At 45.3% G+C, this 17,070-nt stretch overlaps 1 long non-coding RNA gene across 1 annotated transcript in view; it reads right to left on the bottom strand.

Annotated features, from left to right (window-relative positions):
- Positions 1-6,629, bottom strand: part of LOC134965543 (uncharacterized) — a 90,054-nt gene extending 83,425 nt beyond the window's left edge. The window contains exon 1 of the long non-coding RNA XR_010188427.1: positions 6,385-6,629. This is a non-coding gene — a long non-coding RNA (uncharacterized LOC134965543). The remainder of the gene's footprint in view (positions 1-6,384) is intronic.
- Between the last annotated feature and the right edge of the window lie 10,441 nt (positions 6,630-17,070).

Genomic DNA, 17,070 nt, shown 5'->3' with positions numbered 1-17,070 from the left:
ACACAGAGCCCTCCTTTCTTAATACACCCTTGACAGTAAGCATACTATTCTGGGTTATGTTTTAAGCTTATTTGCTATTACAATAATATTGTCATCCACCTGTGCTGGGGGACAAATGGAAATGTTTATTCTTATCATTGCTCCTGATATTGAAGGTAATTCCAAGTTGATCGCAGCAGGAAATTTTTTAGCAGTTGGGCAAAACCATGTGCACTGCAGGGGAGGCAGATATAACATGTGCAAAGAGAGATAGATTTGGGTGTGGTGTGTTCAATCTGCAATCTGAATTGCAGTGTAAAAATAAAGCAGCCAGTATTTACCCTGCACAGAAACAAAATAACCCACCCAAATCTAACTCCCTCTGCAAATGTTATATCTGCCCCCCCCTGCAGTGCAGATGGTTTTGCCCAACTGCTAAAAAATTTCCTGCTGCGATCAACTTGGAATTACCCCCATTATCATTTGCAGTACTGTTCTCATTGCCTTTTCATTTATGTAAATATGTCTGCACCTCCTCCACCCCCCTCTCTGATCATTCGTACAGAGTTTAGACTGCGCAATATCTGACAGGTCTCCATAAATATAAAGTGCTGTGTCTGTATTTCCATGGTGCTTGAATTACAGATCTGTGACCTGTGCGGTGTCTGTAGCAAAGTCCGAGCCATATAAATAAGGATGTCTGCAAGATGAAGGGGATAGGGCAGTCTACTGCTGCAGGGCAAGAAATATAGATTTACATAGGTAGGATGGGGCACTTGGTGGTCAATCTGCATAGCAGTGCTCCTCACTGTGATTATATCTATGTGTACGACATTACACTCTTCATTATCTTATGTGTTAGTGATCTTTATAGTGACAATATGAAGACCAGTAGTCATTCTTTGAAAACAATCTCTTACTGACTACACACGGGCAGATCTGGATTGCATTGTTTATGGCACCCTAGAGATTGTATGGATCAGACTGAAATCAGATCAGTTGATAATCACTACTGACGCGTTTATAAAGAGGCCATCACTCTAGCAAGTGTCCTCTGCATTTACCCTAGTTTGTAACACCCAATTGTAGGGCAAAAAAAGTCATTGCTGTTTTCTGTTAATGTGTAGTATGTTCAGGATGCATTATACTACACAGCCTCACACAGTAAAAGACAAGATGGCCCATGCTCAGTTGAGATCTCAGCGGCCATCTTGGGATAGGGCATGAAGCCTCCCTGGAGAACAAGAAGACTGGAGTCTACACAGTTTAGCACTCCTCTCTGAGTATGTACTGCCAGAAAATATGTGACCACTGAGGCATGAGGCACAAAGCAACTGCTCACATGAAGTCTGGCCAACAGGTTCTCTATCATATCATATATTACAAGCCCTATAAGTGTACACTAATAACAAAAAATAATAATAATATGCACACTGTAGCTAAAAGATCTTCTGCCTCCAGTTATGGGTGAGACTGAAATGCATACAAATGAATGTGATAGTTATTCACATAGAATTTCACTTCATGTAATAAATATGTAGTTTATTGCTATTTATTTTAAGCCAAACCACAGTGTATTGGGCCTCTCTGAGAAACCCACAAAAACCTTATATCTGTGGAATACAGGTGTGTTTGTAAGAGATGGGACTTCTCTTTATCTACCAAGGTATTACCGTTAGTCTCTCCTAGCGAAGCTTCCCCATGACAATCTCGGTGAAGCCTATCTAAGTAGGATCGCATCAGAAATAGTGCTGCTGCAATCCTCAGTAATATAGGGCCTAATTCAGGCTCATTCACAAATGAAAACGCAACTGCCGATGTTTCCCAAACCACGCATGCCTAAGCAACACAAGACACATGCGTCAGAACACGAACTGCAAAACTTTCACAGATCAGCGTACAATAAACAATTACAGGGAAAAGGCGTGGTGGAGGAGTGTCAGTGGGCTGTCCTCAAAAATTCACCTAGTTTTTGAGCAGGTATGAAGCTACGCACACCTTTTACAGTGATGTGCAGTGGAGTGAGGCAGAGCCTTTCCTGTTATACTAATGTTTGTGCCAGAGTTTTGACTGTATAAAGTATATGAAAAATACAGAGAATTTGTTTGAAATATCTTCTTTGCATTATTCTAATACTTTTTATAGCCAAAACTCTGGAGTAAAAAGTCTATGGCAGGTGAGGCAGTGCCTCACCTGGCTAACGTTTCCGCACATGTCTGATCAAATCTCACCAAATTTCCAGGAGTTTATACTGCTGTGCCTGTGTATAATGCCCAGATGTACGCTTTGGCTCAAAAATTGCATGTAAATCTGGCTCTGGTTCTAGCCAGTGCCACCTGAGCTATTTAGCTCACCGCATGTCACCGGTACACCATGGAAGTCACCATGACAGGTGCAGAATCATCAATGTTTTCGGTGCTAATTGCAAAATTAGTGAAGAATCGCACACAGCTGGTGTTAAAGGCTGGATTTTAGCCTCAAACTTTTTACCCTTATGCATACCGAATTACAGTTTTAAATTTTTTTTTTTTACTATCATCTGTTGGCAAGTGTGTCATTCAAATAAACTGTTCTGTCTAAACCAGGCATGTCCAAACTGCGGCCCTCCAGCTGTTGAGAAACTACATATCCCAGCATGCCCTGACACAGCTTTAGCATTCTCTGACAGCAAAACTGTGTCAGAGCATGCTGGGATATGTAGTTTCACAACAGCTGGAGGGCCACAGTTTGGACATGCCTGGTCTAAACAATTATCAATATTAGCAATATAGACACATTACCCCTGTGTTTGTTTTATAATTATACACAACCCTGTAAAACTTACAGCACTAAGGCAGAGATTCACAAACTTTTGTAAATCACGGCGTAGATCTTACATGTAGGGGATGTTGGTTGAAAAAAAAAGATCCCGATTGTAATTTGCGAATGTACACCAAATTGCGACCATACGGTAGTTCATGAAAAAATATGCAATGGTTTCGTACATTTGATTGGGTCTCCTTGTGCCTCCCCTTTTGTGGATTTTGTTTTTCTTCAGTAGTTCTGCGTGGTATGGGTGTTGCTGTTAATTTATGCAGTTTTGCGTATCTTCGCAAATAATCGCAAAACATTTTGCGACTGAATTCGGCCCATAGTTCCTTCAATTTGTCCTGCCAGAAGACGGGTAGTTGGGAGATGTGCTATGCTTTAACTATAGGGAGCTGTCTACTATGAATGTCACCAGAATCACGTTTCAAGCTTAATTGCTTTACATTCAGGTCCAATGTGTTCCAATGAGAACACAGCAGATCGGTCTCACTTTATGATATGTTTTACAATATCCCTTTAGAATGTAAGCTCTCTTGTGCAGGACTCACTCTTCTTTTGATTCCTCTACGTCAGAGGTTCTCAAACACGTCCCTCAAAGCACCCCAACCGTCCAGGTTTTCAGTTTATCCAAGTTTGGCCACAGGTGACTTAATTATCACCTCAATTTGATTTAACCATCTGTGCTGAGCCATGGATATACTTAAAACCTGGACTGTTGGGGTGACTTGAGGACTGCGTTTGAGAACATCTGCTCTACGTAATTATGTAATTTGCGGGTTGGTATTACGTAATTATGTATATATAAATAAATTAGTGGACCTGTCTGTAATTGTCTATGCAATCCTGTATGTCCTATCCTTACGTATGGCATTACGGAACCCTTGTGGCTCCATATACAAAAGATAATAATAACACTAGTGCTACCTAGGCTATAGACAACACTGTAAGATAATGATAGAAATAAGTACCTCTTGTTTGCAACCCATTGAGTATGAAAGGGACGGTACATACCAACATTTTGAAGGGGTAAAACCCTTCTTCACCATCCCAGACAATACTGCTTTGTGATAGCTGTGTCTATTCATATTTCCCACTGTCCTGATTTCCATTGGGACAGTCCTATTGAAACGGATTGTCCCTTCATTGCCATGCTAACCAGCGGCAGGTGAGCCCAGCACTGACCAGATGGTTCTATGGGAGTCCAAGGTGATTTTATCCTAAGTAACCCCTGTTCTGCACATAGCAATGCAAATATAAATGTAAACCTTGCGGACCCCTTCACCAGCTGTATCGGATCCTATAACTATTGTTACCTTCCTAAAAAATTGATCCATCCCTTACAATTAGAACAAAATAATTAAAACATTAGCCACATCATATAGCTCAGCTGTGGCCAACCTGTGGCTCTTGAGCCGCATGAGGCTCTTTCTTTATTCAAATGTGGCTCCCAACACTCTAAATCATGTGACCACAACAGATACAGAAACCGCTGCACTCCAGCCAGACACACAGCAGCACTACAGGGACTGAAAACTGAAGGAGTCAGATACTAGAGATGAGACACCCACAAGCAAACAGAGGACACATTAGGGACTGCTGCAATGGCATGAGATGATGGGGGAGCTGTAGTGATACATGAGGGTGGGCTAGAGTGACACATGGCAGAGCTGGCTGGAGAGACACAGGAGGGTCCTAGCAGGAGTAACGCGGGAGGATGCTGGAAGTAGTGACACATGGGAGATATGGCTGGAGTGACATAGGAGGGTGGTAGCAGGAGTGACACATGGGAGAGCTGGCTGGAGTGACAGGAGGGTGCTGGAAGTAGTGACACATGGGAGATATGGCTGGAGTGACAGGAGGGTGGTTCAGGAGTGATACATAGGAGAGCTGGCTGGAGTGACATAGGAGGCTGGTAGCAGGAGTGACACATGGAGGAGCTGACAGGAGTGACATAGGAGGGTGCTGGAAGTAGTGATACATGGGAGAGCTGGCTGGAGTGACAGGAGGGTGTTGGCAGGAGTGACAGATGGGAGAGCTGGCTGGAGTGACATAGGGTGCTAGCAGGAGTGACACATGGGGGAGCTGGCTGGAGTGACACATGGGGGAGCTGGCTGGAGTGACATAGGGTGCTAGCAGGAGTGACACATGGGGCAGCTGGCTGGAGTGACATAGGGTGCTAGCAGGAGTGACACATGGGGGAGCTGGCTGGAGTGACACATGGGGGAGCTGAAGTTTAGTATGTGAAAGTAGCTTTTTCAATGGATTTGGCTTAATTTTTTTTATTTTATGTCCTTCTGGCTTTTTCAATGTATTTTATACCAGGGATGTGGTCTAGCAGGCACAAGACCACATTCCATTTTTGCATGTGCGCCATCGGCTCGATGACGGCTCTTTGACGTACCCAACAAGGTTTTTTGGCTCTTTGTCACTGACTGGTTGGCCACCCCTGATATAGCTATTAACTCTATGACAGAAAAGTTTTTTTTTAAATAAACTCTAAATAATGTAATTGTAGTGATCATGTCCCTTTAAATCTTTTAATATTTAAAATTCATGTTTGTGTATGTTACACGACCCTGGCGAAACATTGGAGACACAGGGATGCTCTTGATATATTTCTATATGTTTACATTTGTATTTTCTTAGCAAATAGAAATTGCGCTGTTGAGGCTAGGCCGGTCATTACGTTTATTTCGGCAAAGTATAAGGATTCATCAGATGGAGTCAAATTATATTGCACACTAATAGCATCTAATGCTACACCAAGTTATTTGATAACCCCGATTAGCTCTTAATCCTTTACAGAAGGAGAAATCCACAGCTGTATCTCCAAAATAAACGGATACAGAAATGGGTCACCTCTGTGTGGATGAGTATCTGCCATTTTAGGAAAGCATTCATTTTGTTATCCCGGATTTTAGTTTACTATTTATGTTGGTTTGTAGCAATGTATCAAAACATATAAAGTATAGAATAATCATCAACTAAAATGCATAAAGCAGCGTCCATTCCCATATTGTTCCCTATTAACCCTTTACTTTGGAAAACCAAACAGTGGAGAACACTTATAAATGGCACAGAGCAGTGCATACTGCAGACAAACTGGAACTGACAGCATTTCGCCTGTTTGGGGTCACAGACGGAAATGAGAACCCTACTAGCCAGTGCATCACATATTATCCAGACCTATTTTCTGTTCTATCTCAGTTATAACATTAGAATATGGTTCGGATGGGTTTAGCATTTGGCTGTTTCAGAGATTCCCTGAGCTACACAGAGAAACTAAAATGCAATTATTTATAGACATTAACTAGATTGATATTGAATTAAAGTAATACTAACAAAACAGCCAATAATTGATATTGTTTCCTGCACAAATATGTGTTACTTTCTTCTCTGCACAATATTCAGGACGTTTTAGTAGAATGCTTCTCACTTTCACATATTCAAATGAAAAATTAAGTTTATTGTTAGTATATTAGTATTTGGGATGACAAACTGGCATTTCTGTTGATGGGAAAAAAAATATCCCTAAAATTCCAGTAATGGCGAAGAAAGATTCCTACCACTGAAGAACCACTGGATACGGTCACTCACCATTTTTCCATGGCAACTTTGAGTTCAAGACATGGCTTTTCCGCAGGTGATGAGGTCTCTTCTTCTACGTTCGGCGCTGACCCTTCGCTTGGACTGTCAGACATATTTGCTGCTTGGTCTTGGGACGCAGAGCTGGTAATTGCTGCACACAGCTGTATTTGAGGAGTTCTCTCTGCGTGGATGGCCTTGCTTCCCCTTCTGATCCCTATCAGCGTCTGGCATGCACTGGGCTGAGAGAATTTGTGTCACTCTGACAGGAGGTAGAGCTACGCCTGCCCAGCTACTGGGAGGGGAGATAAGAGGAGAGAGGTCTGGGAGGAGTGCTGGCTATCTATTAACCTGAGTGTAGTTATTCAAGCAACCAAACTTAAATAAAAAAATAAAAAAATGTTTTGAGAAAATGTTGGTGAGAAATGACCTTTTGATTTGTAGGTTATTTAGGGCCTAATTCAAGGTTGATTGCAAAAGCAAAATCTTCCTTTAATGGGCAAAGCCATGTGCACTGCAGGTGAGGCAGATGTAACATGTGCAGAGAGAGTTAGATTTGGGTGTGGTGTGTTCAAACTGAAATCTAAATTGTAGTATAAAAATAAAGCAGCCAGTTTACCCTGCACAGAAACAATATAACCCACCCAAATCTAACTCTCTCTGCACACGTTATATCTGCCCCACTTGCAGTGCACATGGTTTTGCCCATTAGAGGAAGATTTAGCTTTTGCAATCAACATTGAATTAGGCCCTTAGTGAATCAATCAGTAACAAATGAAACAATAAACTCTGACTGTCTCCTTTAGGTTCCTTTGTTTGTCACTGTAAAACTAATAAAGGACTTATGCACGTCAGTTGCAATAAATGTGTAATTTCTGCTGTGGCCGAGCAGTGTCCAACAGACCGACTGCAAGTTCTGGCGCCACTCAAAGGTGCATAGTGGTGCATAGTCACACATCACAGTCATTATACTGCCCAGAAGTTTACTAAGGTGACGTTTTACTATTTGTTATAATTCACACCATAATTCCTTGTTGTCTGCGGTCTGATGAATATGTGACATATGCAGGTTAGGTCGGAGGATTATGATTGGTTGGAGATTGGCTGAAAAAGCCAGTTCTGGTGTAAACTCCAGAAAGGACACTTCTTTTGGCGAGGAGAGATAATTCAGCAATAGAGCAGAGGGTGAGAGTCTGGATCTATTGCTAAGAGGAAGCCCACAGTGATTGTGTGATTGCAGCTGGTGCTAAATTCTGCAATCCAGCAGTGTTCTTGCCAAATAAGAAACCACTTGCTGTTTTGCCCTAGACCACCCCTCTGTAATGACTTCTTCCTAATAGTAGCTCTAAGCCTGGTAGCAGTAACCATTTTCCCCAGCATTTGATTTCAGGAGTAAGTGCAAGGTGACGCACAGAGCAATCACTAGGTGCTTCCTCCTATAGTCACTGTCCAGTAACAAGTGTGGTGACTGACAGTAGTAGCTACACAGATATAGGGGAGAGTGAGGTAGTGTCATACATGCAATTGTGAACATCTCCACCAGGAAAAGGAGAAAGCAGAGGAATGCTGAGGATGTGATGTAATTGCAGAACCTCTTGTTTGTTTTTTGTTTTTTTACTGCAAATGGATTTTTGAGGCAAAGTTTCTTCATGGTAGAATTAGGTCCAGCTTCTCACCACGCCTAATAGTTGTAGAAGCTTTGGTTGAACTGGACCAAAGTTCTGATCTCTTAAGGATCAGGGCCAGATTAACAATGGAGTGATTGGAGATACAGCACCAGGCCTTCACATAAAAATTGGCCCAACTTCATGACAAGATGATGATGACCAGCTGCCTAGCTAGCACACAGTCGGCCATAAATCATAAGGTTAGGAAAAAGTGCCAGATGAAATACCTAGAACGTGACAAATGCTAAAGGTAGATGAGTAAATAGACTGTGTGGGTTATTCTTAGCCTTTGACTACTGTGGGCCGAACTCAGAGGAACCGATAAGGTACAGTAATAGCTGTCTCGTAAAAACTTTGGCAAGTTAACTTTTTGAACGTTTCCCTTTTAATTACATGATGTCCCAGCCTCTATCCAATATAAATAGACTAAGAAGACTTGTGATTAATATCTTGTATGCTTATTTATTAACAGTTTCTTATACAGTGCAACAAATTCCGTTGCACTTTACAATTGGAAGCAACAGTGATAGAACAAAACTGGGTAATAACAGACAGTCACAGAAGTAGGAAGGCCCTGCTCGCAAGCTTACAATCTATAGGGAAATAGGCATTGGAACACAAGGATAGGTGTTATCTATTACATAATGGTCTACCAGATTGCAAAGGTTCTTGGTGTGGGTATGATATGGTCACACAGCAATGTTGGCCTGTGGTCAGGAGGATGTGAAAGTGAAGAAAGACAAAATATGTGGGGATATTTGTATACTGTACAGAGGGGATGTAATTAGATAGGGAAGCATTGAAGGTTATGTGGGTGGCTCCTCAATTTGATAACCTTGCCTAAAGAGGTGAGTTTTCAGGGAATGCTTGAAGGTTTGGAGAGTAGAGGAGAGTCTTATTGTGCATGGGAGGACATTCCACAGAGAGGGTGCAGCCCGAAGAAAGTCCTGCAATCATGAATGGGAGCAAATAATGAGTGTGGATGAGAGAGGTAGATCTTGTGAAGAGCGGAGAGGTCGGGCTGGGAGATATTTTGAGATAAGATGTACATAGGTGTGGTTTAGTTAATGGCCTTGTGTGTGAGTAAAAGTATTTTATATTGAATACGGTAGAATACAGGTAACCAATGGAGAGACTGACAGAGTGGATCTGCAGACGCTGAACATCTAGCGAGGAAGCTTAGACTTGCAGCTGCATTCAGAATGAATTGTAGCCGTGAGCAGGTCCACCATTGGGAGGGACTGCCAGGACTGGAGTCCCGGGCCCAGGCAAAGAGGTGGGCCCACCTCTGGCTCCTATTACATATACCTGGAGGTGCGCCAGGCTGTGCAGCAACAACAACAGGCCGATGTGCAGGGAGGACTTCTTATTAAACAGGCTTCCCTGTGCATCAGCCCACTGTGAATCGTTCCTGCAGGTGCGTGGCGTTCCAACTACATATGACATTACAACATGTGACATCACGGAGTGCCACGGCACGGTGATGCCTATTTTGTCAGTCCTGTGCCCCACTATTTCTGATGGTAGCCCTGGTGGTGAGAGTCTTTTTTTGGTAAGACCAGTAAGAATAATAAATGCGGGAGACAATGGCAGCATGGATTAGAGTTTTTGCAGTGTCTTACCATAATATCCCTTTAGTCTGGCACACCTATGATTAACACAACTTCTGTGTCTGACCAGGTGAAATGCAGGCTTGATTTTAGCCAACTACATACTGGTAGATATATCTGCAGATCAATAGATCTGCAAATATGCTGTACTATAGCCAGATTGGGCAGTGTATACACACAATGGTAAACTAGGCGCTGGACTTGAATCAATCACCCTCTGTCTCGTAGTGATTTATATAGGTAAAGCCGTTTGCTTTAACCACCCAAGGGTTTCTCCGTTAGCTTCATATAACAAATGGAAACACACTTTCAGTAGGACCCCCTTGGTTCATGCACATAAAGGTATCATTCAGCAACGGGATCTCTCCTCCACTGGACTTCATTAACTGCAAGCGCTGACAGTCACACACTGTCAAAGTCAAAAAATATTGCAGAACACACATCACGTACAAACTGCACACACATGCCCACTGCGCGTGCACTTGTTCTGCCGTGCGTGCACATATCCGCAATTTGCGTATGGTCGCTCCTGCGGTCCTGCGCATTGGCGCGTGGTATGGGTATTTACGGCAGAGTTTGTGTACGCATGGAGAGCCATCAAAACACATTACATATTTAATCCAAATAGTGCACAATGTACACATAGTCTCCTTGCACCACATCAGAAAGTTATAGCTGTTTAAATGGTTGCAGAACAAAGGGATTCACCTTTACAGAATAGGAGGGGACAAACTAAGGTTATAAGGTGGTATTTGGTATCCAGCTGTAGGGTATTTTAAGGGTAACATTCCGGTGTTGGTCTGCGGAAGATCGCATGTTCCTGCGGATAGTTATGTGCAGAAGCAGAATATAGATATAGACTGTATTTACTGTATATTATGTATGCGGCGGGAATCCAGAGGAGACCACCCACAAGAGCAGTTGAGAAAGACATCGCCTACCTTTTCAAATCAACCTATGACCTCTCCTGTACTGTAAAAGTGCATTCCTGTGTCCAATGGACACAGGGATTACAGTATCCATTGTATTGCTTTTGGAAGAATTGTATAAGTAAAGCCTGCTGCAGTCTGGCCACACACAAGACTCACAACATTATCTATTTGATGACGGAGGACCGGACTGGGAAGCGCACGCGAATATACTCACGTATGTACATTGACTGTAGCCATTATTCTGTTATATTGTCTTGTATTGTAGTGTATGATTTGTATTGTAAACCCCCTTTCAGAAATAATCCACAGTGGTGTCGGAACCCAGCGGTAAAATCACAATTGGTGTCGTGTCCTCATTGCCCTGCTAAGGTTTAAAGTGTATTATTATTGCATAGCATTGCTGTAGAAGGTTTAAAGTGTATCTCTGGGTGTGTATGCGCTGTGAGTACTTTGTACCGTCAGCGCGGCGTGTGTACGCAAAGTCTGTACACTGTACGGGACTCTGTACGCTAATAGCGTAAAAGGTGCGTAGAGGGGGGGCGTGGCCTGGAGGCTGAACTGATAGGCAGCAAGTGCTGTGAGCTCCTCAGAATCTGGAAAAAAAAACTGCATTTTCCACCCCTAAAAACCCCTCTAAACTTGTTTCCCGGCCTGAGGCTGCTGTGTTGAATGGTGGGGTAGCGCTGCGGAATCGGGGAGCCGGTCTGCTGGCTCCCGCGGGTTGCGGCCTACCCTTCACCACGAAGCCGGGGCCTAAATTTCAACTACCTGCCCACGGTGGGCCGTCCGGAGCTCCGGACCCACCCCCTCCTGCCGTATCTGCTGCTACAGGTATTGCTGCCCACCCAGTGACCTGCCTCCCAGCCTACCTCCGCTGCCCGGACACCATCCGCCGTCCGTCCACTGAGCGGGTAAGAAGACACTGCCGGGACGCGGACGCCACCACCCCGGCGCCTCAGGGACGGCGGCCATCTTTGCTCCTGGGCCTACGGAGGGACTGTGGCTGCGGGACCCGGCGGAACACCGCACTCCTGCTCTCCCCCACCAACGCTTACCCGCTGCCACTCCCGCTCCGGCCACGTCCAGCTACAGCCAGCGACCGCAAACGCCTCCTCCACGGCCGTCCGGCGGGTGACGTGCGGCCCCACGGCGGCTCCGACTGGGGTCCTCTCTGGGGGCTGCCTCCCGCCCTCCGGTGCTGACGGCTCTCAGCTCTGCGCCCTGCACCCGGCGAGGGGTGGATATTCCGGCCCGGTGCGATCAGAAGTGACAAGCTCTGGGGCTCTCTGTGGACGTGCTCCCCCTGGCTGCTGTGCCCTGCTCCCCTTCCCTCCTGGATCCACAGCACTGAGCGCTGAACTTGCGGGGCACACCTGGAGGTCCTGAGTTGAGGTTGGTCCCACACATATTGACACCCCACCCCTCTCTCCATCATCTGACCTGGTCCTGTACACGGGAGGTGCCCCCCTGGCCCTTTTTGTGGGACCTTCAATCACTGGGCCCACTCTCACTCACTCTCCGCCCTAGGTGCCGCCTGTAACCATAAGCGAGTGGGGTACCCGGTTTCTATCTCGGGGCACTGGACTCTTTCTATACTACGGCCGGCTGCCTGGGGGTGCTACCCCCCTGCCCAATGCCGGTGATTCTCTCTATACGATACCCCAGTCCCCCATGATCCCTTCAAGCGGAGGAATGTCCTGCTGAGTTCCCTATGGGTGCGACCCGGGGGGTCTTTTCATGTTTCATGCTCTATCTCTATGCAGCCTACCTGATGGATCGCTAATTACTTACGTTATACCTCAGCTCTGACCTATGACCTTCACCATCTTCGGGACTGTCCTACACCATGCCTAAATCTAAATCCAAGTCTAAGAAAGCCACAGCTTCGGCGGAAATCTCGACCTTTATATCCAAGATGAAGTCTAGTGCGGCCAAACCCCCAATTGCCCCCCCCTCTGACCTGGTCTCGGAATCTGAGGAAGACTCGTCAACCCCTGACCCCTCCATGAAAGATTGCTTCTCCTCAATTTTAACGGAAATGAAGTCACTGAAGCAGGCCTTCCACTCGGAGATCCACAAAGCCATCTCCGGCCTTAAGGTTGAGATAGCTGATCTTGGGGCCCGCATTAATGAGGCGGAACAGAAAATCGATGAAGTCATCACCTTCCAACAGGAGTTGGAGCACTCGGTTTAAGTTATGCAGGAGGATATTTACCTACTCCAAGATCAACAAGAGGACGCTGATAACCGCGCACGACGTAACAACCTGCGCATTAAATATATCCCAGAGTCAGTAGAACCAGCCCAACTGGAGGATTTTCTCCTCAGGTTCTTCCAGCACCTCCTACCGGACTTCTCTTGTGAGCAGTTCCTTTTGGACAGAGCCCACCGCTCACTACGTCAAAAGCCCTCAACCTCGTCTCCCCCACGAGACGTAGTTTTACGCTGTCACTATTTCAAAACTAAAGAGAGAATTTTGTCGGCTGCCCGGAATAAAGATGTGTGCCTATTCGAATCACATAAGCTATTGGTGTTTCAGGACTTATCCCCTACTACTCTCAAGAGGCGCTTCGATTTGAGGGAGTACACCCAAATCCTCAGAAATAACCAAATTCGCTACAGATGGGGCTTCCCTTTTGCTTTAATTGTGCAGCTGGATGGGAAGAAATTGTCGGCACGATCCAAAGAAGAGGCTCACAGGCTCCTGTTGAGACTGAACTTGCCTCCCCCGGAGGCTAACAAACCTTCCTCCCCACGAGATGCTCCAGATCTCCGACACGCTCCAAACTTACCCCTCCCTCAGCGAGCGCCTAGACGTCTGTGGTCGACAGTGCCGGAGAAAACCTCTACAAGCCATGACCCGCCGTGAAAGTATCTACATAGATGTGCTAATGGGTCACTATATGTTAAATGTTACTATTTTACAAATTAGTTTAGAGGTTTAAGATTCTTTACTTGAGCTGAGAATATTTATTTACTTATATCATTCCAATTGTGGTCCATTGTGGCGGGTTGTTGCAACGACCCCCTTGGTCGCCCCCCATATGTTTACTTGGTGGGCGTCCCGGTGGCCGGGGCCGCGCCCTCAACCGAGCCTCCATAGTCAGTTTTGAGCATGAGGGAGTCCTCTTCTCCCTTAAACTCCCCATACGGGTGCTCAAACATACGGACCCGTACGCAGCGTACAATGGGTCAGTGGCTCGGTCAATTCTATTTGTTTATCCTACAGTTTCTTAAATGTCTTTTTGTGACTTTTTTGACTTCTCATTTTTTTCTCCTTTTTCTTCTCCCTCTTTCTCTTCCCCCACTTCCCGCTCTTCCTCTTCCCCCTGTTCCCCTTGTTCCCCAGGGGGACTGCTTAAGGTTCATTAAGATCATTCACGCTATACTTATACTTATAACAGTATGTCTGTTAACATAATATCCTACAATGTAAAGGGCCTCAACAGTCCTCAAAAGAGGACCAAGTTATTTCTCTTTCTGAAACAGGTGAGGGGAGATCTGGTATTCCTTCAGGAGACGCATTTCAAAGGGACTTCCCACCCCGAACTACGTTCTAGACGCCACCCTGTTGCCATACACGCCTGTGATCGCACTCAAAAGAAAAGAGGGGTGGCCATTCTGATCCCCGCTCATTTACATTTGGAATCAGACCGAATCATTAAGGATAAACGCGGTAGGTTTCTCATTATAGTAGGTAAACTTAATAATGTCCCTATCACCATGGTCAATGTCTACGCTCCCAATATTAACCAGGCCTCGTTCTTTGCCTCCTTAGACTCCAAAATTGCCCAGTGTAGGAAAGGTGACCTCTTAATAGCAGGAGACTTTAACACCATACTACACCATAGTCTGGATCGCTCCCATCCCCTCCCACGGTCCCAGTCCCATATCAGCACCCGTAACTCTAGAGCCCTACAGTCACTGCTTAAAAATCACCTTCTATTTGACTCCTGGAGGGTTGTCGATCCCCTAATTAAGGATTACACGTTCTATTCCCCAGTCCACAATCTATATACTAGAATCGATATGATTATGGTCGGAAGGGATCTAACATCTAGAATTCAGAACTGCTGTATTTATCCAATCACGTGGTCTGATCACGCCCCGATTTCCCTAACTCTGACTGGGCTAGCTCGCACTCCTTCCCCCCCCTCCTGGTCGCTTAACGATGCCCTCCTCCAACAACCTGACGTGTTACAGAAAACTACTCAGGTATTAACTGATTACTTCAATGAGAACCAAACCCCTGGCATATCCGATATGACCCTGTGGGAGGCACACAAGGCGGTCCTCCGGGGCCACTTCATCCAGACTGCGGCCGGGATCACCAAACAGCGCTCCCAAAAGATTCTAGAGTTATCTAATCAGCTCCACCAAATGGAGGAAGTGCATAAGTCCTCTCTAGACCCTGCTGATTTTGAGTTGGTACTTAAAATCAGAGGCAAACTTAATTTACTGTTGTCTCATAAGACTGAAATGTGCCTTAGACGTCTTAACCAGATCTACTACGAAAAAGGGGATAAGGCGGACAAACTATTAGCCAGAAAGTTGAGGGCTCAGATTTCCTCCAAAAATATCTTATCCATCCGCACCAAACAAGGGGCTCTGACCCATGATCCTGACCGCATTCTGGGTGAATTCGAGGAATTTTATAAATTGTTGTACAATTCGGAAATTACCCCCCCCTCATCACCGAGACTTGATAGGGGAATCGACTCCCTCCTAGACAAATGTAACCTACCATCACTGAGTGGCGCGACAGTCTCCCAATTAGGCTCAGAGATTACTATCGAAGAAATAGAGAATGCACTTAAAACTCAGAAACCGGGTAAGGCCCCTGGTCCTGATGGGATGTCAATTACGTATTATAAGAAATTTAAGGGTAAGCTGCTGCCCCACCTTTGCCGACTCTTCAACGGTTTCCTAAGTGGTAATCCTCTATCACCCCGTACCTTAGAGGCACGAATAGTCTTAATACATAAACCTGGAAAAGATCCCAACTCCTGTGCCAGCTACCGCCCCATCTCCTTATTAAACAACGATATTAAGTTATTCGCCAAAATTATAGCCTTAAGATTAAACCCAGTCCTCCCGCGCTTAATACACGCTGACCAGGTGGGCTTCATCCCAGGCCGACAAGCCAGAGACAATACACGAAGAACTATTAATCTGGTTCATCTTATTAACAAAACTAAAATGCCCTCCGTCCTTCTCTCACTAGACGCAGAGAAGGCTTTTGACAAAATACTATGGCCTTTCATGTTTGCCACTCTACGCAGATTCGGTCTGGGGGGAAGTTTACTTCAAGGCATTCAGGCACTTTACTCTAACCCTTCCGCTAGAGTTCGGGTCAACGGTAAGGACTCTCAACTCTTTCACATCAGTAACGGTACACGTCAGGGGTGTCCCTTGTCTCCACTAATTTTTGCCATGACGATCGAACCTCTGGCGTGTATGATTAGGGCCAACCCCGATATCAAAGGCATCCATGTCGGTGAGGAGGAATTCAAATTGTCATTATTCGCAGATGATGTCCTCTTGACTATCTCCTCTCCCAATATATCCATCCCTAACCTATTTAAAACCCTCTCATTATACTCTCATTATTCTGGATATCGTATTAATTACTCCAAATCGGAAGCCCTTCCACTGCATCTTGATGAGAATGCCAGATCTCTCCTAGCTGCTAACTATAACTTCTCTTGGCGCTCCAAGAAAATTAAGTACCTTGGCGTGTACATTACAAACTCCTACGACTCTCTATACTCTGAAAACTTTCCTGCCCTCTTTAAATGTATAGAGTCTGACCTCAGAGCTTGGGACAAACAGATTATAGCCTGGTTCGGACGGATAGTCTCAATTAAAATGAACGTCCTTCCGAGGATCCTCTATCTGATCCAAACAATCCCCGTGAGCATCCCCGCTGAGGCCTTATGTCGAATGCAGAAACTATTTGTTAACTTTATATGGTCTGGTAAGCCCCCCAGAATTAAGACCTCCACTCTGATACGCGACCCATTGGCGGGGGGTAGGGGATTGCCGGACATTCGTAAATATTATCATGCAACCCACCTGAGTCAGGCTTTGGCTTGGTTCTCCCCTGCCCCTCACCTGCCTTGGATCCGAATCGAACTTCTCGCGGCCGGGGTTTCCTCTTTGGTCTCCCTCCTCTCACCGACCAAGCCACTACGGTCATCACAAATCTGTGTCCCTTCGACAAAGCTCACTTGCGCCTTGTGGCTTTTCTGCATTCGACATTATGGCCTGTCCACTTTCCCATCTCCTATCACGCCCATCTGGGATAACAGGGACTTCCCCCCAGGCTCCACTTTGCAATCTCACTCGTGGCTTCATCTGAACCCACGCCCGGGCCTTGTATTTGATTTTATAGAAGGATCCTCATGGCGTTCCCTACAATCTTTATGTGACAGATACGATATTTCCCAACCCGTATTTTACGAATATTTACAGCTCCGCTCCTTTTTA

This window comes from Pseudophryne corroboree, chromosome 10, assembly GCF_028390025.1.
Source record: "Pseudophryne corroboree isolate aPseCor3 chromosome 10, aPseCor3.hap2, whole genome shotgun sequence".
Lineage (NCBI taxonomy): Eukaryota > Metazoa > Chordata > Amphibia > Anura > Myobatrachidae > Pseudophryne > Pseudophryne corroboree.
The sequence above is the reverse complement of the archived record's forward strand: the minus strand, read 5'-3'. Positions and strand labels throughout refer to the sequence as shown.